At 48.8% G+C, this 6609-nt stretch overlaps 1 long non-coding RNA gene across 1 annotated transcript; it reads left to right on the forward strand.

Moving 5' to 3' along the window:
* Window positions 1–269: 269 nt before the first annotated feature.
* LOC119435369 (uncharacterized) lies at window positions 270–6390 on the forward strand. The gene is made up of 3 exons (XR_005188823.2): window positions 270–594; window positions 1647–1754; window positions 3260–6390. It is a non-coding gene; the product is annotated as an uncharacterized LOC119435369 (long non-coding RNA).
* Window positions 6391–6609: the final 219 nt, after the last annotated feature.

Raw genomic sequence — 6609 nt, forward strand, 5'->3', positions numbered from 1 at the left:
GTTCTGTATTGCCAGAGCTCACCGAGGCCAAAGCCGTACTGCCACACAAGCACTACTCACGGCTTTCCGCCAAGTAACACAGAACCTACAACCAATACACAAGCAACGCAAGCACAATCACACACGCAATGTTGAACAACGCGCGGTCGGCGCGGGCCAGAGAACGAACACGCCGTCGCATGCCGTCGTCGCTTGGCGCCACCATCGCGCCTTATCAAAAGTGATCGTGTGATTCGTGTCCCTAGGTGCCTAGGATCGAGTCACGTGAGGGATTTTTGTACGACATTGCACGCCAGTGTACTAGCAGGAGTACTAGTTATAGTACTAGCACTCCTGCTACACTGTGATCCACTCGGTGAATTCGATCGCAGCGTCGCCACAGTATTTTTCCACATCGGGCGCCTCACTGCTACGGTGGCTACCGTATCACTGCAAAGCATGCGCCGCCCCAGCTGCTCGTCCCACTCGACCGTATTCTAGTACACTCTAGTCTGCCCACGGTGTCGTCGAGAGTGATCGTCCCAGAATACGTCCGGTTTTATGACATTTGTTGCCCAGTTGGCGGTGCTGTACCACAACGCATCTGGAACAAAGGTGGCAGTACCGCTAGGAGATTTGTGCTATTACCTGTTCTTTTGCTGACACTTGTAGGAACAACCGCGTTTGCGAATATGTGCGGCATAAAGTGATCTCAAAATGCCAGCTACTGCGAAACAGTGTCCGCAGTCTCGAAGAAATCGTAGGATTATCTATTCGTGCAATCGATGAGCACTGCTGCATACTTAGTTGAAATAGTAGAGTGCCACTGTTAGTAATGTGCGACAGCTAGGCGTGTGTTGCCGTGTCTTTAGTCGCGATCACGACGCGACGTAAAAAAGGTGGCACCTCCCACGCGCACATGCACATGCAGTGAACTGTAAGTTCTGCAGATGCTATCTCGGGTTTTTTTTTTTTTTTTTTTTCCCACCTTTATGACATAACTATCGGTTACGCGTCTCATGCGTAGGACACGGGATGGTTGTGCTATTGTGCTAAGCAGTGGTCACACACATGGTTGCATTCATTTGTTTCCCTTCCTCGCTGCTTGTGCTCAGCTAGTGTTGTCAGCACTTTCCATTTGCTGCACCCAGATAGTGACAGTCTATTCATTTGAAGCTTTTCAGCAGCTCTTAAGTGTCAGCTGGGGAGTTGTATCATGCAATGTGTATGTGGTCAGCGAGCAGGCAAACAAACTAGCTTCTCTGCTGCGGTCGCTTACGAGCACTTTCAAAGGGAAACACATGTGAGTGCATGAATCATCTCATCACTCTATTATACACACCGCCGTTTCTTTCGTTATTCACGAATCATGTGTGTAACTTTGTAACCGTGATCGACATTGTAAACATCACCAAGAAGGTAGATGACACGTACAGGCACTGTGTCTGCTTTAATTTTTCTCTGTGCTGTTTTTAGGATATCAATTACGAACTAACTCTATACAGTCGCAATGTTTACAGCTAAAACAACTTTTTTTCGCGGTAACGTGAGGAGCATATGTTTCAATTTGTGGCAGTTATGTGGTGAAGTGCCCTGGGCCAATATCCCTGGCTGTGTGTACAGCCATTTGTCTAATGTGTTTTACTTCGCTGCTGCTGTCTTTACAGCTTCTGCTGATGTTTGTTGTGCCCATGGAGATCTAGCCTGACTCTGCATCGTTGATAACAACTAGCCGCAAGTGCTGATTGCTGCTGGTCAGCTCAGTCCAGAATTTGGTATGTATATCCATTTGAACGACAAAGCTGAGCTCGTTGGTAAGGGTTCATAATGCAAAAAAAAAAAAAAGGTAAGGTGTGTATTCCACTTCTCTGCTCTTGTGTCCGTGTCTGCACGCCTTACCTTTTTTTTTTTTTTTTTTGCATTATATATCCGTTTGCTCCAGGCGTGCTGTTTCTTCTAATACTTGTGCTGCTGCAGTAGAGGTGGATTTAATTAATTAATGTTGGTTTGAGTGATGTATGACCACATTATAATGCTACACAGGTGGCAAGGCTTGTTCAGATTTAAGCTTTATTAGGCGGTTTATTTAAATATTGGAGGTTACAATGTGTTAAACTCACATATAAAATTATTTAGGCTAAAACACTTATAATATTGTACTACACTTGATGCCTGAACAAAAGACAAAGTGGAAGAATAATCCAGGAAATGTGTTTCCAGCTGTCGTAGAAAGAATTGGTTGCAAACTGCTAGCGACCGTTCTCAGCTGTGAGCCATTTCTTATAGGAATGCAGTTGTTCATCAACTTCTTTTGCATGAGAGACACTATCACTTGCCAATTGCTTCCTCAGCGTCTGCCTTAGTCATAAGACTGTTTGATAGGATGCAATGGCTTCGCCATGAGCGATGCGTTTGAATGGTGTGCGAAAGCTTGAATTTAAGTTAGGTCTCGTACACAGGGAATGTCAGTTGGTCGACACAAGGGCTTAAATTGCCTCAACCACATAATAAACAGCTCAGCAGGTATGCTTAAATGTCTCAGTATTTGTCCGAGTTGTGATTGGCAACTGTTGGTATAGTGTTGGTATGGTGGTATATTCTTGCAGCTTCGCCACTTGCTCTGGGGTTTATGTGTAGTAGTGTGGTGTATTCTGTACATTTCATTCTGGCATTGAAGGGTGGCTGGAGTGAAATCATTTGAAGTGGATCTCTTCTTGGGCTTTCAACCATTTTTGTTGTTAGTTGTAGGTCTGTGATGGTTGGTGGTCGGACATTGGCAGGCAATGTATTAAATGTGTAGGCAGGTACTCGACGGTCTGTCAGCGTTACTGAATGGGTACCAATGGAACGGACGTCCAATCGTGGACAGCAGACAGTGGGATGAAACAGAAAATTTACAAACATAGGATGGGTATCAGCTGGCACAAGCCATGGGGTGATTGATGATCCTTTAGGGGACATGAAATAGGCTGATGGGGATGGCCTTAGAATCTTGCAGTCACTTTGTGTTAGTGGCACTCCACCAATAGTTCTAAAATGTATGACATGAAAAGTCTGAAATAAGTTCTGTCGTAAACCTTGCAAAGAAAAAGGTTGCCCTGCTTTCTAGGATTCAGTGTAGATTCTCCCTTGTAGCCCTTTACGAATACTGAACCAAAAGAGTTATTTTGTGTTCATGGCTGTGCATTGTAAAGTTTCCCTGCATTTATTATATTGTTGTGTTTACCTCTTGTTTTCGATGTTGTAACAGGACTGCAATCACTCCAATTATTTTCTGCAGGCCTCACAAATTACAATGAGCCTTGGTGAATGCATCACTGTTGCCAAAGAGCCACGCCCCGCACCTTCCAAGGTCATCAGTCAGGTCGAGGTTGGCCTGCAGTGCAGCTTGCCTCTGGCTGACAAGTCTGTCGGGTGCTCCTTGAAAGCATGGAGCGTGTCGAGGAGCATGCAGACTACGGAGGCTGTGGATCAGTCAAGCTCCACCTTAGGTGGGCATTGACCGGCAGTTCTCTTACTTTTGCTTGCTTGTGTGAGTTTCTGGTAAATGAAGATGTCTGCCTACCTTGGTGCGACCTGCTCAAGTGTGTGTGACATTCTGCTGCCGAGGACATATTACCTGGGGGGGGGGGGGGTATTTTGTAAGAGTCCGCCTAGCGGACTGTCCACTTCGCCTGTCACCATTGGCTCAGGAGTCACGAGCGTGAACGAGACTGGCTGGCACCTTCACGCTCGTGAGGCCTGAGCCAATGGCAACAGCCGAAGTGGACAGTCCACTAGGTGGCTTCTTACAGAATATTCCCCCCCTCCCTGGTTTGTGATTCCTGTCCGCATTTTGATTGGGGCAAAATCCAAAGATACTGCTCAACTGATCATGTTGAAGCACCTTGGTGTTAGAGCTTAATCAAGAGCCCTCCTGTCCTGGTGTTGTTGTAGCCCTTAAGTTGCTCTACGATAATTTTAAGCCCGGCGAGTCTCTTGGTTTTGCCTAAATCGGTATATTAGTGTAAAAATGTGAGTGTAGATCAATGTGGAATGTAAGTTGAACTCTGTGCGTGAGGTGAAACAAAATCGATAGAACAAGTTATTTAAAGAGATACGGACACAAAAGTTGCCGGGTGATTTTTTGCGTCGGAAGAAAAGTTGAACTGTTAAAAATGACGAATACAACAAGCTGCTTTGAAAAAAGAACAAGAAACATCTTTTTGTTTTCGATTTTCTGTTGCACCTTGCCTCCAAGCGGTCGCCGGGAGAAGCTGAAATTTGACGGTCGGTGGGGGGGGGGGGGGTTAACACCCACCTGCGGCCAAGGTCGGCCACAGCTGTCACAGTGTTTCCAGGGGTGTCGGTCCCATGCAGCGTTTGTTTAACCCCTTTCGGCAATCTTCGCGCGTGGTCCGTCTTAAACCCTATCCCCGTCGGCGCTCCACATAGGTGGTGCGTCTTACATGAGGCTTCCCACGGTTGTCGCTCGGTATTGACGCGTTCATCGCGGCAGAAGGAAATGCCCAGACATTGCTGTTATAACAACATCATCGGTCGTGACACGCCGTCGCACACGTTTCCCAGAGATGAGAAGGCACCGTAAACTTCGGATACCTGCCTATTAGAGAGCTTTAGCTTGTCCAGTAATCGGGTAAACGCGGGCGTTGGGGCGTTCGGGCAGAACCGTAAACATGAGTGGCCTGTATGGTGCTGCCACCTGGTGGTGCAGAGCTCAGACAAAAAGAGCTAATATTGCAGTAACCCATTGTATTCTACTTCGCTGCTGGTGTAAATCTTTGGCAGCAACACGATTACGCCACTGCCGAAAATTTACCACGAAATGACCAATAATTCTTGCATAAAGCCCAAACTGCATGAGAGCGATTTTGTGCGCGACCAGATCGCTCGTTTCTGTAAATCTAGAATTCGTCGCTCGTCGCCCGGAAGTGCTGTGAGCGACTAGCCAATAGCGCGAAGCCGGAATTGGATATACATCAGTCAAGTACTACCGATTGTCGCACGGAACGAGCAAACGACTAGATTTTGATACGTGCAAGGATAACAACATAGTGCAAGACCTTTAGAAATATTTGTGCTGCTCTTTACACTAAAACACATCAACTTAAGTTAATAAAGCACGCGTCACGCCAGTTTCGGCGAGTATTTGCTGCCCTCATACCGGCAACACTGGGGAGACGTCGCTCAAAGTCCTCGCTCATCTCGTCGCTCGCATGCGGTACGGTACAACTTGTAGGCGATGAGCGAACGCGACAGCCATCTCCATCGCGTTGCTTGTCGCTGCATCGCGCCAAATCACGTGCATGTGGTTTATAATTGTCTGGTGCAGAGCGAAATCTTCGCGCTACGGTTTGCAAAAACCTGACCAGCACTTCCATGACCGCCTACTCTTCTTCGTCGCTTGACGTGGAAGGCCCGTAACCGTAAGCGGTAATATTTCTTGCCAAGTTGGAATGGTCCCCGTCTTCAGAGGTGTACTCATCACTGGTAGACACACCAGAACGCAAATCCATGCTCGCGATGGCGGCGTCGGAGCGCTTCGAATGACCGCAGCCGGCCGGCTGGCTATCCGACGAGGATGTCGTGACGTCACGCCTTCCAACTCCCGCAAGTCGGGTGGCAAGGCGCGCGCTCACAAAAACGCCAAAAATAAAGCCAGCGGCTCAAAAATGAGCTAAGTGACTACTTCTTTTCGGTGTAATCACACATTGAGGATTCATTTTCAGCATTTTTGTAAAATTTTCAGGTTTTGTGTCCGTACCCCTTTAATGCAGATACAGTAGAATCTCGATGATACGATCACGGCTAATACGAATTTCCGGATGATACGAATTTTTCTGTGGTCCCGGCTGAGCCCCATTACTTTGCAACGTGCTAGAGAACGGTTGTTACGAATCGATTTTCGACCCGCGTCGGTTGATACGAATAAACGCCGCCCCACCGACGGCCACGAAAAAGAACAGCGCGTAGTCACGCACTTTCTCCCTTTCTCTTTTGGTGTGGAGGCTCGGATGCGGCGCCGGACAGCGTGGAGGCCGCGACTGGGCGCGAAGAGTTTGACGCTGACGCGGTGGCGCTTTTCTTGCTTTTGCACGTGGCCGCCCCGCCGCAGCGAACGAAGGTTCGCGCGGTCTGTCGCTTCAACAGAAACTGAGCGGCGTGAGCACAGCGCATACAAAGGTCAGAGCCATGTGGAGATCGCTTTCAAGATACGGTGCGCGCAACAACCCCGACAGCCGGCACAGGCGCAAAGTACAAGAACGCATTTGTTGGCAGAATAGAAGCCGCCCCCTCCCTCCATCCCTCCCTCCTGCGTTGCCTTCCTGATTTGCTCCTTTTGGTGGGAGATTGCGTCGCCAGTTACCCTTGCGCCCGGTTGCAAGATACGCATTTGGTGCCCCTCAGCACAGCGTCGCCTCCTCCCCCCTCCCTCCCTCCCATACCCCCCGGGCTTTCGCGCGACGGAAGCAGGGCTGGGCTCGACTGGCGCGCCCGGCCGTGACGGAAGTCGCGTTTGCTCTCCTCTGTGCATTCGCTCTCCGTGCGTGAAGGCGCGCGTCCCCCACGCGAAAGGCGCACTTTCACTCGCACATACGGCACGCGGTGACGATTTTGTGGCCCTTGGAC

Source organism: Dermacentor silvarum, unplaced genomic scaffold, assembly GCF_013339745.2.
Source record: "Dermacentor silvarum isolate Dsil-2018 unplaced genomic scaffold, BIME_Dsil_1.4 Seq658, whole genome shotgun sequence".
Classification (NCBI taxonomy): Eukaryota; Metazoa; Arthropoda; class Arachnida; order Ixodida; family Ixodidae; genus Dermacentor; species Dermacentor silvarum.